The following is a 19,396-nucleotide window of genomic DNA, read 5'->3' on the forward strand; positions in this document are numbered from 1 at the left end:
ATCGACTAATTCCTGAAATTAGCATGGACTATAAATTAACTTTTGAACACGAGCCTCGGGTAAGTCCTCACATACAGATAGAATTTCTGCAATTTTTGATATTCAACTACACCAAATGTTAAGAGAACACAGAGCAGCCTAAAAATAAAGTATAAAATAGGATGACTAATTTTATGTGGAGAGGTTTTGCAGATGAAGGAAACTCAATTTGCCAGCCCTTTTGTAAATAAGAACTATTTGTTATTCTTGGCATGATTCTGAAACCTAATGGCAACAAATAATTGCAAGAAACAGCTCTAAAAATGCTTATTGATAACCTATTAAAGGCAGACTCGTAGATGATTTAAATTAGAAGAGCCGTGCTATAGAACCCTGGAAAATTAATAGCCACTAATTACATATTTTTCTCTCATTGAAAAGCACACAAAAAATGAAGGGAGTGGAATCTAGTGGCTAAGGAGGCTGCCCCTGGAGTCCCACTGTCTGAGTTTGAATCTTGGCTCAGCTACTTGCTAGTGACCTTGAGCAAGTTATTTAGTCTTGTCGTGCCTGCATTTTCTCATCTGTAAAGTGGGTATAAATAGTACAACCTATGTCATGGGGTCCTTATGAGGATTGAATTAGATAATCCATGACAGTTGTTTAGCACCATCTGGCACACAGTGAGTATACATTAACGATTAGCTATATTATTAATAAATGGTTGTGAGTATCCGAGTATTTCTATGCTTTTTAAATATCATCTTTGTCAAGAAAGGAGAGTGAAGTATTTTTGTCAATATTGTTTCTATCATTGTTAAAATAATAGCATCACAGAAATTTTGAATTTTGAAATTTTGAATCTTAAAAATGGTTAAACCCAGCCCTCTGGTTTTATTATTGAGAAAACTGAGGTATAGAGAGTCAGAGGAACTGGCCCCAAGTCACACCATTTCCCCTCTCCCTGTGCATATAGGGTGTTTCCCTTACTTGTGTGGTGTTGTGAACCAAAGAAAATTTATAGAATTAATTAGTCTCATTCTCACCCTTGCAAGGGGGGTGAGCTTTGCCAGTGTGGGATACAGAGGGGGTAGGGGCAGAAGAGTAAAAACTGAGATTTTTGCACACCAGGGCGGTGTGCACTGAGCCATCCCACTGACTATAGTGGAAAGGACCCCTTTTCCGTTATAGAAAAAGTGGCAGGGCTGTGAATTTACCTGTGTTCCTGCCCATCGAGTGGGCTGCAGGCAAGTTCCTCAGTTCTTCTGCTTGCATTTTCTCATCTTAATCCGACATCTGATCAAACCACCTCCCAGGGTGGTCAGGAGCTCAAAACAGACTTAGCCATGAGCCATGTACCAACAAGAGCTCGCAGGTGCGACTCCAGTTCCAACAGTGGCCTAAGGAGTCGGCAGAGGCGGTTAGAGCTAAGGGTGGGCCGGATTCTTAAAGCCTCTTGGGGTTAGTAATCCACAGGAGCACCCTGCTGTGGGACAGGGAACCCTGGAGGCGACTTTCTGGCCTGGTGAGCTTCCATTACAGTGGGGACTTGGGAGAGGTTAAGGGAGGGAATGACCCCAATCCGAATGGCTGCTAACAGGATGTGTAGAGAAGCCAAGGACATCTAGAAAGTTTGTGAGAGGACGGGGCACCATAAACACCCATCAAAAGTGCAGTTGTTGTGAGGTTTCCTTTTACAAGAGATGACCGGTTCATTAGAATGTACCCAAGAGAAATGTTTTTTACTAAAACAGATTCTTCCCAGTAGGAAGCTTGATGTGTGCTTCAGATCAATAGAGAAAATGGGTTTATTTTGGTGATTTTATAGGAGTAAAAGGCACAGGAGTCTTAGAAGAAATTTGTTGAGGTTTTACTTAGCATGTTTAAGACTTAAAATTTCTCACGATTGCTTCCGAAGATAAAACAGTGGGGGTTGAGCAACTGGAGCTTCTTCTGGGATGGTGGTGTTTGGAAAAGAAAAAGACGTATTTGGGGGTATAGAAGTACATTCCTGGGAGATGGAGTTAAACCGCATTCCAGGAATTTTTCACCTAAGGAACAAAGAAGGACTATAGTTTGTCTATGACAGAACTGATGATGACACCAACTGTAATAACTAGCATTTATCGCTTGTGTCCTGTGGGCCAGGGGCCATAGCCAGCATTTGCATACATTATATCATTTAAATTGCATCAGCACAATCTAAGGTGGCTACTATTATTATCCCCATAGATGAAGGCAGTGTGGCCTAGAGACCGTAACTAATTTTAGCCGAGTTCTAAGACAAACGGCTTTATAGGTGCAGCTTAAGAAATGATTCCAGTAAATAGGCTGTTAGCGGGAGTCTTCCAGGTGTGGAGAGCAAGGGCACAGCAGTGAGCTCTTTCCGTAGCTGGTGCGGAGTCTTTGCGGGGAGAGGGGCGACTTCCACGCAGCTTCTGCGGGGCAATCCAGGAGGAAACAGCAGAAGACTGAGCCGGGGCATCTGCCCTTACGGTGCACGGGCGCCACCTTGAGGTAAGGTGGGGTAGTGTGAGGGGCCACAGAAAATGCGAGGGGAGAAGATACAGGGTGGGTGGGAGGGAAGCGAGTAGGGAGGGCAGCGAACACCGTGGGGATGAGCCAGAGGAGCTGCCAGCAGCGGTGCATGAAAGAAGCTCCCGCTGAACAAATGAGATGAGAATCGATGGCCCCAGAAAGGAAGGTGCATGGTGGGAGGAGAGAAAGGAGGGCCCATCAGCCCTCAGGAGCTGGAGAGACCCCAAATGATGAAAATGATGAATCTGGAAAATGTGAGACCTTAGTCCCACAGGTAAGAGCTACAGGATATGTGGTAGAGTAGACAGGAGAAGAGGGAGGAAGCCTTGGGACCTAAGAAAAGCCACCTCTGCTGCTATACGGTCTGGAAGGCAAGTAACTGTGGAAGGTAGGGAGCCAGTGAGGCCGGGTCCGGGAGGCAGCCTTTGGGGGCAACAGCAGGCAAAGGCGTGGAGGGAAGGCGGGGCTCTGTACGGGCACTCTGGCCTAGCAAGAAATTAGATGCGCGGCCTTAGAACACTTGTCAGTAGGGTTATGTTCATGCTTTGGGATGGGCTGGTTAGGTTGGGGGTTAGAGTTAGGTCAACGATTGTTCTGAAGGTGCGCGAAGTGAAATCTGGATGGAGGTTACCTGATAATGAACTTCAATCAAGGAGGAAAAAAGGTGAGGTGTGTACATGTATTGAATAAGGAATTGTATCTCGGGAAAAAAGTGACAGAACTGAACATAAAGAGTGATGGACGGAGGTGAAGGTTTAGTCAACGTGGGCAAATAGATTGAAGTCTCTGCCCTTCCTCTCTCTCTGCACGTACATCCCCCATCCTCTCAATAGCAATAGTTGATGTTGACTGTAGTGCTCTAGGAACTGTTCTGAGGGAGGCGCTTGCACTGGCTCATAAACTCTTTCCAACCACCCTACAGGGGATGTTGTTAGCATCTAAGAAGGGCACCAGAGCTGCACAGGGAGCAAGAGGTAAATAGGCATTTGCAGCCAAGTGTTCTGATTCCAGAGCCTGTGCCCTTTCCCAGGACACGGCCCTGCTTCTCAGTGCTCACCTCTGCGCCATTTACAGGCCAGCCTATATTACCAAAATGATGGACGAGCCCTCACAAGTGACAGATGATGTATAACACAAAATCCGAAGTATGACTGCAAAGTGAGCAGGCTTCCTTGGGTCCTACCTATTTTATTCTTGGCTGCATTTGCAGGTGATTGTATTAGTTACCAATAGGCGCAAAACAAATTATCCCAAATTTAGTGGCCTGAACCAGCAAATACTTAGTATTTCAGTTTCTGTGTGTCAGGGAGCCAGAAATGGCTCGGCTGGGCGGTTCTGGCTCAGTCTCTGCTGAGGTGACAGTTACCCTGTTGGGGGCGCTGCTGTCACCTCAAGGCTCTACTGGGGGAGTGTTTGTTTCCAAGCTCACTCCACTGGCTGCTGGCAGGCTCGCTGTGTTATCACAGTGGCTTCCCCACGACCGCCTTGTGACATGGCAGCTGGCCTCCCCCCGAGCGAGTGACTCGAGAGACCAAGAGAGAGTGCCCCCTATGGAAGCGGTGATCTTTTTATAACCTCCCTCCCTCACTTTTGCTCTATTTTTTTCATTAGAAGTAAGTTGCCAAATTGAGTCCATGCCCCAAGGACAGAATTACACAGGGCGTGACTCTCAGGGGGCGGGGACATTGGGGAACATCTTGGCTACCACCAGGCTCATGCCCTCTTTCTGTAATTGCTCCTCTTTCTGAGTCTCCAACTCCACGTTTCTCTCTCTCTCTCCCTTTTTAATATATCTTTATTGATCTCAGAGAGAGGAAGGGAGAGGGAGAGAGATAGAAACATCAATGATGAGAGAGTCACTGATCGGCTGCCTCCTGCAGGCCCCCTGATGGGGATCGAGCCTGCAACCCGGGCATGTGTCCTGACCGGGAATTGAACCTTGATCTCCCGGATCCTAGGTTGATGCTCAACCACTGAGCCATGCCGGCCGGGCTCCACATTTCTCTTTTACTTCCTACACTGATGGTGGCCTTTTAGGCTCTTTTAATAACTCTCCCCATTGCTCTGTCCTTATATGTCCTTTTTTTTTTACTTTTCCACACTTTGTATTCTCCTGGTCAATATCCTACTTGCCCATGGCCTCAAACATATGCTGACTCCTAAGTTATTTATCTCTGGCTCTAACCTCAGTGTTAAGCCCCCACCTGATTCACTGCCTGCTGGGCACGTTAGCCGGTTCCTAGCCCATCTGGCCAAAGAAACCAAATCCATCACCCACATCCCCCCACCCTCACTTCTCTCTATCTCTCAGAATGACACAGTTGTCCACTAAGTTGCACAAGTCAGAATTCCAGGAGGCTCTCCTGACCTGCTTTCCTCTCAGTCACCCTCGATGCCCAGCCAGTCATGAGGGTCTGTCCATTCTAATTCTTAATTGTTCCTTGAAGCTACACCCTCTCTTCTATCCTTACAACTACCTGTCTTAGTGAAGGTCGTCATCTCTTTCCTAGGCTATTAAAACATTAAAATAGTCTTCTCAAAGGGCTTCCTACCTACAGCCATCTCTCCTCAAACCAGTTTTCTCTAAAAAGCAAATGTGATCAAGGTCCTCTTCCAAACAAAACTTCCCCAGCTTTGTAGCCTACGGAATGAAATCTGGAAGGGGTACGGGTGCAGTGGGACAAGTATGGGCCACGGAGGCAGAATCAGCTCTGTTCGGCCCTGATTCCACCATTTATTAGTTGGCTGAGGTTGGATAAACTTAAAAAAAATAATCTTTGAGCCTCAGTTTCTTCATCCATAAAAGGGAAATAATGTCCTCATCACAAAGTGGCTAGGGTGACGTGAGGTAACGAAAGCTGCTGAGTTTTCCACACATGTGGGTTGTTGGTGCTGATAGGCTGGCTGCATAATTGGCTTTATCTTTGTTAAGGTAATTAGCACATGTAGTTTCCTAAATACATCATTTTCTCTACTCTTCTTTGACTATGAACATGATCTTTTTCCTGCTTGGAATGCCCTCTCCTGTCCACTCCCCACTTGCTCCCTGGCTTACTGATCAGCAGACTTCTGCGCCCCCTTCAGCGCTTCACTTCCTCTTCTGATCACCTCCCCTTCTGATCACTTCCCCTTCTGCTCACTTCCTCTTCTGATCACTTCCCCTTCTGATCACTTCCTCTTCTGATCACCTCCCCTTCTGATCACTTCCTCTTCTGATCACTTCCCCTTCTGATCACTTCCTCTTCTGATCACCTCCCCTTCTGATCACTTCCCCTTCTGCTCACTTCCTCTTCTGATCACTTCCCCTTCTGCTCACTTCCTCTTCTGATCACCTCCCCTTCTGATCACTTCCTCTTCTGATCACCTCCCCTTCTGATCACTTCCTCTTCTGATCACCTCCCCTTCTGATCACTTCCTCTTCTGATCACCTCCCCTTCTGATCACTTCCTCTTCTGATCACCTCCCTTTCTGATCACTTCCTACCGATGGAGACCTCTTGGACCTACCTCCAGGTGGCACGTGCCTCACTGGATGCAGTTGTTTCTTTGCACACTTAGACTTAGCTCCACAGTAAATGTTGAAACTGTCAGTGTGGATAGTAGGTCTCTTCATCATCTGTGTGTCTCAAATGCCTAGTACAGTGTCTACTAGACAGAGGCAGTAAATAATTTTCTTTCAAAAACATTTTCTAATGCCTGAATGAATTCTTTCTTTTCCTTTTAATTTTTAGGTAATAGTCAAGTTAATTTGTAGAATCTGGAAAATTTAGTTAAGAACTATGGTGGATATATAAATTCACTTTAGAATACATTGAAATAAAAAGATATAAGCCAAAAATCTCTATTTAAAAAGATCGTGGAAGGGTGCAACAAGTCTCAATTGAGCAAGAGAGAAAAAACTTCCCTCTCTCCCTGTCTTAGAAAACCAAATATGCTACCTTCCCTGAGGAGCTTGTTTTCTGATCATAGCAGATATGTCGAATCTTTTGGGAGGTTTCTCAGCAATTCATGCATGCAGCAACAGTGTATGTCAGAATTCATGGACAAGAAGCTGCCAGGCAAAATAGCAAGGAATGGAGGAAAAAAATCAGAAATCAAGATTCTAAGCATTGCTGGAGGTGCAGGGGAAATCGATTTTCAAATTCTCTATAAGGTACAGGCTCAGTACCCAGGAGTTCATATCAACAATGAAGTTGTTGAACTAAGGTCTGAACAAATTGCAAGTAACAAAGAGTTTGTAGCTAAGTCATCAAACCTCGAGAATATAAAGTTTGTTTGGCATGAGGAGACACTCTATGGGTATCAAAATAGAATAATGGAGGAAAAACACTTCGGAAGTGAGACTTTAGTCATATGATTCAGATGCCGCGTTATGTAAAAGACATCTCAGCTACCCTGAAAATTTTCCGTAGCCTCTTAGCTACCAGTGCTAAGATTCTTATTATTCTTGTGTCAGGAACCAGCGGCTGGGACAAGCTATGGAAAAAGTACAGGTCCCACTTACCCCGGGGTGACCTCTGCCAGCATGTCACACTGACTGATCTCACTCAGATGCTGGACAAGGTGGGATTAAGCGTGAGTGCTACGGCCTTCTGTCCACCATGGACATACTTGACTGCTCTATTGATGGCAATGAAAATGGAGACCTGCTTTGGGATTTTTTTTTTTAACAGAAACCTGCAACGTTAATACAACGCCACCTGATCTCAAAGCAGAAACTGTGAACCATCTGCAAGTGCCTGAATTCCGTGTAAAGAAAGGTGGAAAGGTTCCTTTTTAAAAATAGTCTTAGTTTCATCATGGCTGGGGTATAATTATCACTTGTGAGAGTGTATTCAAAAATTTTTATTTTAAACAATGTTGAGCATTTATTTCTGTTAAAAATTGCAAATGCATCTCATAAATAGAGCATTGTCTCTTATAAGTAAAATCTAGAAAATTCCAATAGATTCTCGGACTTCCATGTACAAGCAAATATGATATGCTGGTCTTATCCCATCCCTTCTGCAGGTCAAGAGACCACGTGCAGGCTAAATTCCACCTAATCTGGAAAAAGGAGACAACTAAGTTTCACTGGCTTATTGACAATAAAACCCCTCCCATTTGTCGATTGTACTAGAATTTCCTAGAACACCAGTAAAGTAGTGCTACGGATTCTTTAAATACTAGTAAAGAATATGTTTATTGATACTTTGTGTGTGTGTGTGTGGGGGGAAGCAAGAGAGAGACTGCTCACAAGACAAGAGATGAGACTAAAGGCTTTCAAAGAAGAAATGTATTTGTATAGAAAAATAATAAAGGAATTAAAGCATGAATAATAGCAATATAAAAACAAAGGAAGAATTTATAGAATAAGTTGATGGAGAAGGAAAAGAAGTTGAGCAATGGCTAATCCATCTGATTTGCAAGAAGGAAAGGGGGTGCTTGACTGGAGAAGAAACCAAATAGGTTGAATGATGCCCGAAGAGACAATGTGGACAATGAAATGCTTTGAAGAACTGTTTCCAGAGCAGGAAGAGCTACGCTCTGAGATGAAAGGGTGTGATGAAATGACAGGAGAAAGACCCAAGAAGTAAAGTAGCTCGTGGCAAAGAAACCTCAACCTCCGATGCTCTGCGAGGCGAGGGCCGGCTGGACCATGTCATCCCGACTCAGGCTTCTTGAGAGGCACCTGCTCTTTGGGATTCTCCTGGTCATCCCACTGCTTTCACTGGTTAAACCCAGCTCACTTCCTAAAGTCAAGCACAGCTAGTCCAGGCAGACAGGTATAATCACCAAGAGAAGATAACCTAGGGGGGTCTGAGTGTGTAAAGGTGTGTGTGTGTGTGTGTGTGTGTGTGTGTGTGTGTGTGTGAAAGAAGCCAATTAGTTTCCTGCCATTGAAACAATTCTACAAAGAACATCATTGATAGTATCTTTTGAAATATTATTTTTTTGCATCTCAGAGTTAGCAACGTGATCAAGTTCTTGGGGTGGCCAACAGTTCTAACTTAGATGGCTTCTTTCTGCATTTTTGAAGCCTGTGTGAACAAACATTCGAAGTTCTTCATGGCACATGGGAGAGAAGTGAGATGGCCAGTAGAGAAAGAAGGAGAAGGCAGGTGCCAGACTTGATTTCATTGACATTTCGAATGCCGATTACAGAAGTAGCGGGAGGAGTCTGCCTACTGGAAGGCTTGGCCATACCAACGAGAGCTAGATAGGTTTCTAAACACCTTTACAGATCCTTCTGTGGCAGAAGACAGATGACTGATGTTGGTCTTAGGGAAAAAACAAAGAACGGTGCCAAAGGAGGGAATTTTATTAGTTTTAGGCTGAGAACAACCTTTGGGTCCAACAAACACAGATTTTTTCTTCAAGATCGTTAAAAGCTGTGGGTGCCAGCCAAGTGACTGTAATGTATGAAGACTCTGCACAAAAGTGAGAGGCATCCACTATTACTCTCAACGGTGGAGAGGAAAAAATTGCAGGAATAAGAGGTATGTCATAGCCCTTGTCATATTGTGGACTTTAGAATTATGTTTGTAGAGGGGAAAAACCAGGGAGATACCAGTTATCTCTTTTAAGGCTGGTTGATTGTAAAGATGGAGAAGAAATAGCAGGTAGCCTAAATCCCACATTACCATATGCAGACAGTGTCCCACTAGTAATAATAATAATAATAATAATAGAGTCAGTATTTGGCATAATGTAAGAATTATGCCATGAAAATTGACTGTGTCATCCCCAAACAAAGAGAACATCCGAAAAAGGCAAGAAAATGGAAAATATTGGAAAATGCATCCAATGAGAGCATTTGGGCAAGTGGTTTAGAGTTGCAAAAGAGGCAAAATGAAATAGAAATGGAAATAAGAATGTAGGAAAAATACATATTGGATATTCACAGGCCATTATTAGGGAACACAGGTTAAATTTTGTTTGTTGACAATTTTATGTTGAGCCCTATGGAAAAATCTGGTCAAATTCAATGACACATTTTGCTACCGGCTATAAGTAACAGCGAGTTGCGACGGGAGTTTGTATGATCCAGTGAGGGGAGTGGGGGTGACACCCGGTGGGCAAGCTTCTTGTTTTGCCGCCTGGAGGAAAGGAGTGTCTGCAGGGGAGCAAATGTTCTGGAGAGGAAATGGGCAGGCGGCTGGACTAGAGGCATGTGGCGAGGAGAGGATGGGACCGGGCGATGAAGGCTGAATCTCTCACAGGGAAAGCCAGCAAAGTTTCACAAAACAGTGCCAGAGAAGGTTTGTACTTATAAAACAGAAATGGAGGGATTTAGAGCGAGAACATTCATGTCATCCTTAAAAAGCTTCAGGAAATAGAAAAGCTAAGGCCAAGTGCGATGCTTTATAGAGCAGGTTCCTGCGGAAGGCCGATGGATATTCCTGAGACGATCCCACTGGCCCAGGAAAAGCATCTGGAGGAAGTGACATGTTTCATCTCCCCAAATGTTATGCAGCAAAATATTGTTTGGAGTCACACAGACAAGATTATTGGAGAAAGGAGAGGCAAGTAGAAGTAATGAAAAGAAGGTTCTTTTTCAAGAGAAAGCATAAAAACAAGATTTGAGGTGATAAGGGCTCATCCTGGTATAACTTAAATCTGGGAGGCCGAATGATTTATGAGACTCCAAAAGTAATAGTAGGATGGATAAGGGAAAATAAAGATGAAACAAGTGATGATTTAAGTAAAATGGAATATGAACATATTGAATTTGTAAAAAATCAGTATGGTGTATTTCTAGAAATATAGTTTTGGGAAAATATGCATCTGTAAAATGTATGTGAATTTTTTATAACTTATTCAGTGATAGAAAATTAAGGGAGGCATTTAAATTAAAAAAAAACTTATAAACATGAGGAATCCTTTAATATTTGGAATGGACAGGATTGTAGTCATCCTGCATGGATCTCCACATGAGAACATTTCTGTGACTAGAGATGCTTGAAAATAGGATTTTCTCACCACAATTTTAATTAGGCTTCTCTGAAGGCTCCGGGATGCTCTGGGGTGGCTGGAGATGCAGAATGCCATTCTGGAGACTCCAGGAACCTGTCAAAGTTAGATATAAATAGAAAAAATGAGTGACCGTTTCTATAACTCATACTGTACCTACACCAGCCAAAACAACAAACAACAACAAAATCCTGTCAGCCAGCTTTTCATTTATATGACACCCAGTCTGTGGTTAAACTAATTTCTTTTTCCCATCAGAACTGGCCAAATCTTTAAGTATCACATAGAGAATAGTTTTGTCTTCACTTGGAAATGTGTTCTAGTGGTTGGATTATGCCAAAAAGCACTAGAAACTATCCTTTAATGAATGTGGTGACTAGAAGGGCATATAAAGAAGATGCCCTGGGCTGCAGTTTGGACAGCTGTTCATAGAGTAGTTAGTAGTCGAAACTCGAGCAGCACAGGAAGGTACTGTCCCCAGGAGGACAGGCCTCCAGTAATATGAACACAAGTCGACCAGTATATTTGTGATTTCTGGTAAGTACAGGGGACAACTGGAGAGCCTGCTCCATGGGGGGCCAGCAGGCATGTCACTAAAGCCAGAACTTCTCTCTAAGCCTGCAGAGCTCCAGGCCAGCAAGACACAGGATGACAAGCTCCCTGGAGAAGTCCTGGGCTGCACCTTGCTGCTCTGGTCTCAGGGGTGTTCAGCAATGGGGGCCCCTCTTGCAACACCCCCTGGTGGGCTGCTGAGTCAGGCTGCCACGGGAAGGGCACACTCAGCGCTGGGGCATTGTGTGCGGTCCTGCTGGAGGGTGTGAGCTCCAGTGACAGAGCTCCCCTTCACCTGTGCGTGATGACAGGCAAACCAGGAGCCCCGGGGCCCCGGGAAGCATGCCCGTCTCATCCAAACCACGCCCTGCCCTGCCGATTCTCTGTCACCATCCAGTGCCTGTTTCCATCGGGCTTTGTCACCTGGATTGTTCTTCCTGGAAGAGGTCAAATCCTGTTTATTTTTTATTTTATTTTATTTTATTCTCTAAGAGAGAGAAATAGAAAGAAACAAACTGGAAGAAAAATCATCTTTTCAATAAGTTCAATGTTGAAATGCAAGGATGGTAGCAGCAACGACAGAGCTCCACGGAAATCAAATTTTCATATAACTCCTCCAAAAAAGAATCATTCAAAATCCTCACATGAATCTTTGCAGGATATGGGATTTGGGGAGTCAGGCAAAAGAGTGACCGACCTTTAAGAATAAAGGATTACTGAGATAGAGAGAGGAGAGACAACAAATAATGAGTGTGAGTAAAATATTAGTTGATTTTTGTACGCTCTCCCCTTGAAATATTGCCAGGCCGGGCACCTGCCCGCCGGCGAGGCGGCTGGAGGGGGTGTTCCCACCCCCCCCCGCTGCCCAGCAGCCACTGCCCTGCACGGTTTGCGTTGTCTGGGAGAGCCGGCCAGGGTTTCCCATTAAATGCATCGTTGGCAGCTCGCCGCAGTGGCTCCACGGAGTCAATACACACCCTTAATAGAGAGCAAAGAGTGAAGCATCGGAAAGCAAGCGCGGGACAGCGCGAGCCGGGCGCCTGCCAGCCAGGAGCCCTGGGCCTGCCCCCCGCACCCCCGGCTCCCTGCCCGCGGCCTGGGCCCAGGCCGAGGGCAGGGCAGTGTCCCCAAACCTGTCCTCCTGATCCAGGCTCCCTGAGCTGGGGCTCGGCATCGGGGAGCAGAGCGGGAAAGAGTGGGCAAGTACAATTTGGGGGGAAGTTAATAGGCCAGCTGGGATATTCTCCTTATATTCTATTCGCCAAAGTAGCAGGAAATGTTTTGCTGAAATGGAGTAAAATGACCACGAATGGCCATCCCCTTGCCCAGCAACTCTTAAAGCCCCCCGGAAGGGGGAGCACAGTGAAGCTCCCTTCTCAGGAGCCCTTTGGGCATCAGGCCATGCACTCCGGCAGCGGTGCAGCCTGGCGTTTGGGACAGAAGCTGCCTTTACCGAGCTCTAAACGATGCCATGTGTACGTCAGGAACTCAGGTGGTAATTCACTTCCCTCACGAACAGTTTCTGAATGCTTACTGTCAGACACTGTGCGGTAAGAGGGATAAAAATAAACAATAAGAGACATCGCTTTCCTCAAGAAACTTAGAGCCGAGCTGCCTAGCTTCCATAAGGCTAAAGCCATAGAAGGCCCTTGCCAAGAATACCCGACAAATACCTGTATTAAAGTAAATGAAGTTCTGTTGACAAGGGCATAGTTATTTTAGTAACATGGGAAACTTAATTCATCAAAAAATTTACATCTTAATAGAAGCAAAAACTCACTTGGTATTATTATTATTGTTTTGCTTTATATAAATGGGTCTGTATATAAAATTAAAACAGACATTTTATGTCTACAAAAAATTAAAAATTTTTAATGTTTTAAATGTACTGTGTTAGTTAATATAGCAGGCTAAGTATGTCAGTCATAGGTTCAAGGAGATTTGTCCTGAAGGCGATCGTCATGGAGATTTGTTCACAGACCTTGAGTAAGTTTCTACATGGTTAGTCTTTTCCATTTTTGTTTTCTGTTGGTGCTTCCGAATCTGTGCTTGTGACGGAGTCCTGCATATGTCTATAAGGAAGAAATACTTCCCAGGGTACTGCAGTTTCAGGGTACCCTGAATGGGTACCTTTCAATGGCTTTCTGTGGTTTAGCAAACAGCAGGAATGAACAAACCCATGGAGTGTTTACGGAGAAAGCAAGGATATCAGAGAGCATTATTTAGCATAAAAATTCTTCACCAGCACAGATTTACTTTTCTGACTGGGCTCCAGCCCCAGCAGCCAAGATATTGGCAACTGTCTAGGAGAAATTGGGTTTTACAGATGCCTTCGATGCTCTCGGTGGGTTTCTGAGAATGTGCTAGAAAGTGGAGGGAGCACTCTGGTGAGCAGCCTGTCTAATCTGAAATAAAAAACAAGGGGGTTGGGATTCACAGGGGGGACCTGGCTGCTGGCTGCCTTGCCTTTCTAGTTTGCTTGTTTGTATTCTTTGGTGTTCAGGGCCTAAATAATGCTTAAAACAACCAGCTCTGAGCTGGCAAGAAGGCCAGCTTGGCATAACCCAGCACCACCTAAATGTCTGCACTTGCCCAAGCAGAGCCAAATGCTTTTTGTAAAAGAATTTCCCATTTGGACATAGATTTTTTTTTTTAGAATATTAATTTTTCCTTCTGTTTTCTATGATTTTTTTGGTTACAAGTCTATTATTTTCCCTGCTACCTGCAGTCGTTGGTGGAAGATGGAAATGAGAGTGATTGACGGTGGAGAGCAGGGCGAGAGGAAGTAGAATTGGATTATTTTATGAAAGTCATGGGAAATATTGCAGGGATGGTGTTGTTTGTGGAGCTGCTTAGAATAATTGTCTAATGTCGTCCGAGACTCAAATATGGTTTTTAGATTTTGTTTGTTTGTCATTTGGCTTAAAACATCCGAAGCAGAATTTCATTTCTATGTTTCTTAAATATGAAATGTTCAAATCCACAGAAGCATAGAACTGATCTGCTGTCACTAAATTATGTATTTCTCATTTGCAAAACTTCCTAAGTCGACCATAAATAAATTAACTCTAGTTGTGAATAAATGAAGACATTTTTTGTTGATGTTCTCAAGATGCCTGGTTGGTTTCAGGATTTTAGCGACTACTTCTCAGGTAAAAACTTTACATCTAAAACATTTTATTCACTTAAATTATTTTTATTTTTTCAAGTCAGGAATTTTGGTCACAATAACATTAAGGACTTTTCCTGCGTTATTAAAGTCTATGCGTATTTCACACACACACAAAGTTTACAGTGTAAAAGTGGTATATAAATAACAGTATCAAGAACAACAAGATTAATGCCAGATTCATAATAGGAACTTAATAAATATCTGTTGAATGAATTAATAAATGATAATGACTGACATTTTCAAGTATTAAATATGTGATAGATACTGTGTTAAATATCACTTTAAGGACAGCTTTATTGAGATGTAATTCACATTTTGACAATTCACTCATTAAAGTGTAAAATTCAGTGGTTTTTAGTATATTCAGAGATATGTGCAACCATCATCACAGTCCATTTTATTTATTTATCTATTTTTGTATGTTTTTATTAATTTCAAAGAGAGGAATGGAGAGGGAGAGAGAGAGAGGGAGAGAGAGATAGAAACATCAACCTTGAGAGAGTCATTGATCGGCTGCCTCCCGCACGCCCCCTGCTGGGGATCGAGCCCGAAACACAGGCATGTGCCCTGACCAGAGATCGAACTGAGATCTCCTGGGTCACGTGTGTTTCTTCAAAGATTGAAACACGGTCAAAATAATGTGTGTACTTTCTCAAGATATAACATAAAATCAATACATTTGTAAATGGTAATAGCAAACCAATATTGGAACAGTGTAGTTTTAAGGTTTCTATTAGCAGCTCATTGCGTAAAACTTGATTGACAGTTGTCAACTTAATTCGTACGAAGTGGGATTTTGGCAAAGTTTTAAGCAAATATCAACATTAATAAACGAGATGATATTGACTATATAATGAATGTTCAAACATGCTCCCCCAGTAGATGCCTTTATATTAAAATACTTTACAGGTCGATGCTCAACTGCTGAGCCATCCTCACCAGGCATCACAGGCAATTTTAGAATATTCTTGTTGCCAGAAAAGAAACCTTGTACCCTTTAGCTATTCCACTCCTCTTCCTTTACCCCCCCCCCCCCCCCCGGCCAGCCCTGAGCAACCTCTAACCTATGTTCTGTCTCACAGATTCCTCTATTCTGGACGTTCCTATGAATGGAAACAGAGAGTCTGTGGTCTTTGTGACTGGTGTCTCTCACTTAGCGTGATGTTTTCAAGACGCATCTAGATTCTAGCAGGCATCAGAACTGTGTGCTAAGTACCTTACACACGATGAATTACCACAGCAGCTTTCCCAGGTGAGTTCTATTGTATTTCCACTTGACATATGACAGAATAAGCCTCACAATAATTAGGTGACTTGCCCAAGGCCACCTGGCTAATACATTTCTAGAACCAGCATGTGTAACCATTCCTCTGCTGGTGAGACGTTTTCAGTCTTGGGCAGTTTGAGACTTCGATACCTTTTCAGAGACCAATGCAGAAAGGGTCTTAGGTAGTACCTGCTGTCACCAGAGCTGCCTGGGGAGAAAGCAGGGCTGTAGTGGGGTCTGTGGGTGCCATCTGAGCCTTCATTCAGGAAATGTGAACAGGGAAGGCCTCTCCCCATGCCTCCTCCCACGTCTGAGACTCATAAGCCTTCGGTGCCTGCAGCCCTCACCCACAAACATGACGTACGTTAGCTTTTATAAACCTCCCTCAAATGTTTCCTTTGTGCTTTCTCCTTTTGTGCCACTTGGCTGATTTCACCCTCACTTCACTTGCGTAAGGGAGCTCGGTTAGAAAAGTGTGGGGAAGGCAGTGATGTCCGATGCTCACTTGCGGCACTCCGAGAGGGGCCTGTGGTGCCTGCTTGGTGTCACGCCCTTGAGGGAACTGAAGAGTGAGCATGGAGGTGGTGCCCAGCAGCCCTGGAATAGCACTGTGGGCTTCGGGGGAAGAGGGCAAGTCTCCAGTCAGTCTCTACAGTTCTGGAGGCTGTGCCTGTGGGGAGGTGTCTCTGCTCGGGTCACCCTGCCTTCAAAGAAAACCCGTGGCCGCTAGACCTGTGTCGTGGTCTACTCTCAAAGTCATGTTCTGGTGGACTGCCATAGAGCTCCCGATTTCCACGTGACTCATTTATACGCCAGCGACTCTCGAAAGTGAAGATGTACTTGTGATCTTACCCACACCAGAGAGTCAGTTCTCAGCATGAAGGACGATCGCGCACTTTGTTAATCTAGCAAAGGCCCTCTGGGCACCTCTCACCTGCCAGCACAGCCCCAGCACTTGGCCCGCCAGTGGCTGAAGATCCCTGTTCTTGTGGCACCACTATCCCAGTGCTTTATGTCATGGCCCCCCTTTTTCATTCCCTTTTTTGTATTCTGGTCAGTGTGTATTTTTTAGGCATTTCCCTGATCATCAGTATCTCCATCAGAGGGAAAGTTGGACAGGTTAAAAAAATTGACTTCGTTTTGTGATTTCAGTTTTGGGAGACAGAAATTATATGGAGTTGTGGTTTCACCTAATAGACAAAATGCTCTTTTTACATTATGCTCATATTTCAGTTATCTATGCTAAACCTTATGTCTCTCTCCATGGGTAACTTAGGGCTGCCTTCACTTCTGGAGCCTGTTCTGAATGGGTTTCATTTTGTCTTGTTTCACTATAACTATCAGAAAAGAACTGGGAGATTTCCTCAACCCATAAAGGGAGAGGGGATATATTCTGTAGCCCTTTCTTCAGAAGGATGATCTAAGATACGTTTGTACATGTTTTATTTCCAGCCATCACAGCGCAGAGCAGTGCAAGCTACTTCGATTACCTCAGCAACAAGCTAGCAATGCAACTTTATCATTTCAATTTTTCATCTTTTCTCTTGGACTTGATGTTTGTTCTATGCAGTATATCAGCAAAATCTCATCAACCCCGGCCTCCATTGGGCTAATAAATCTCAGTCACAAATTAATCTCACACAAAAAGAGAAAAGGAAGATCACAACAGGAAAAGCTAATGGCTGCAGTCGGTCAATACTCGCGAGCCAAGCTCTGGAAGTGTCAGGTTCTTCAGCCAGTGCCAATTGTTAACACAGCGGGCTGTCACTTTCATGTCTCTGACTATCATGATTCCATGGGGACAGTGTGACCTCTGGACAATTGCTTATTCAACCAATGAAGTCGTCAGTGTCCCAATCACACTGGGGAGAACTGTTTAGGTGGTTTCAGTGGTGATGGTGTTCCTCGCCGAACTTGGACCTTTGGTTATATCAGTCTTTCTCTTAATGTAAGAATTGGGTGCATTTCTGTCACTAGGATGGAGATGTCACATCCAGAGGACTCAGCATCCATGGCCATGGTGGCCTTAGTATTCCCCCATTCTTGTATTTGCAAAGCTCTATGCACCCCTCTGTTCATTGCAGCATTATGCACAAGAGCCAAGACATGGAAACAACCCAAGTGTCCTGCGATAGAGGACTGCATAAAGGCGTGGGACACGGACACAATGGAACACCACTCAGCCGTGACAAAGGCTGCAAGACTGCCATTGTGACAACATGGATGGACCTTGAGGATATTATGCTAAGTGAAATAGTCAGTCAGAAAAAGCTAAGAACCATACGATTTCACTCATATGTGGGATATAAAACTGAAACTCGTGGACACAAACAGCAGTGTGGTAGTTGTCAGAGGGAAAGGGTTGGGGGGGGTGAAAGGGGTCTTAATATAAGGTGATAGGAGAATGTATGACTTTGGGTGGTGGGCGCATAGAGCATTATACAGGTCTTGTGACATAGAAACCCACACCTGAAACCTACAAGTTCATATTAATCATTGTCACCCCTATAAATTTAATAAAAAAGAAACAAAAGCCATGTGGCGCAATGATGGCAAACTAATAGATGTCAGAGGAAACAGATAAAACTAGATCTGGATTGTTTCCTTTCTCTGGGCGTCTGAAGCGGAGGCCAATGTTGTGAGACAATGCTGTAAATGAGGCCATTAAAACACGGCTTTGATTGCGCCAAATGTGTTTCGTTAAACTTAAGTGACCTCTCTGGAGAATTTTGCCATATAAGTGTGGCACAAATGTCATCATAACCAAGGGCACATAGTTACCTTTTAAATAAACCTGAAAACAGAGTTACCGAAATGTAAATATTACTGATAATGCACCTATGCTTTAAAAAGTTCTGAAGTAGGCTTTGTCATAGTGCACTAAGATGTTTGTCACTCAAAGGAAAATAAGCTCTGAATGCATTCTTTAAAATACTGGAGAAATCTGGAAACTAATTAAAATTATATGATATTTGAGGGGCCAAACTCAGGTTTGTTGAAAACCTTTGAAGTCACTAATTAAAAATGAAAATCATTCAAATATAAACACATGGTGTTTTCTTTTCTTTTTGGTTCAGTACAAGGCCATCAGATTAAATTTTCTGCCTCAAGTATTGCATTCAGGGTTAGCACCTGCAATTAAGTTTTCTGCCATTTATTTCCTTAGTAGTCCCATTAATTGTGAAAACTAATTCATAAGTAATCTGAAGGAGCTGGGGCTCTGCTGTCACAGACAGCTGCTGACGAGTTGCAGAAATTCTTGTTCATTTTTGCATCTCTCTATCTCCCCCACCCCTCTCTTCAACAAACTAAGGCAGACAGTGACAACCAGTTCTTTGTTGTGGCTCCTTGGGTCCCTTCTTGAAACTTGATAGAGTCCGAGACTAAAGAGTTTTAGTCATTTCAAGGAACAAAATAGCAATAGTATCACATAGGGCCAGAGAACACTTGAGAAAAGCAAAGTTGCAAAATATGATGATTCCAGGATCAAAATGTAAGCAACTATGGCTGCCAGAGCTGCTCAAGTCTTCAGTCTCAAAGGCCTAGCCTGCTGACTTCAGACCCAGGGTGACGAACCTATGGTGCCACAGGATTTTTAAAATTTATTTTTTTGGTTCTTTCTTTTTTATTGGTTATTTTCCTTTCAAAACTGGAATTTGAGGCCTGAAATAACAAAGGATGCAGTGATTTCTTTGAGCAAAGCCAGAATTTCATTCTGACTGTCACTCTAGGGTCACGGACCAGATGAAGGGTTTCCTTTACCCAGTGAAACTACAGAAGGGCCTTGGATTTCTCCAGATTCCTCTCCTGCCCATGGGTATTGATAATTCGAGGCAACAAGGATATAGAAAACTTATCTATCACGTTCATGTCAGCCTCTATCATTGCTCATTTAGATTATTTCAGATTTTTAACATACATATATAAATTCTACAA

The 19,396-nt window shown here is 43.7% G+C and overlaps 1 pseudogene across 1 annotated transcript; it reads left to right on the forward strand.

The window, feature by feature from the left end:
- Window positions 1-6,447: 6,447 nt before the first annotated feature.
- Window positions 6,448-7,330, forward strand: LOC308562834 (histamine N-methyltransferase pseudogene; annotated as a pseudogene). Its single transcript has one exon. The product of its transcript is annotated as a histamine N-methyltransferase pseudogene (transcript).
- Window positions 7,331-19,396: the final 12,066 nt, after the last annotated feature.

The sequence above is a fragment of the Miniopterus schreibersii genome (assembly GCF_964146895.1).
Source record: "Miniopterus schreibersii genome assembly, chromosome: 10".
NCBI lineage: Eukaryota > Metazoa > Chordata > Mammalia > Chiroptera > Miniopteridae > Miniopterus > Miniopterus schreibersii.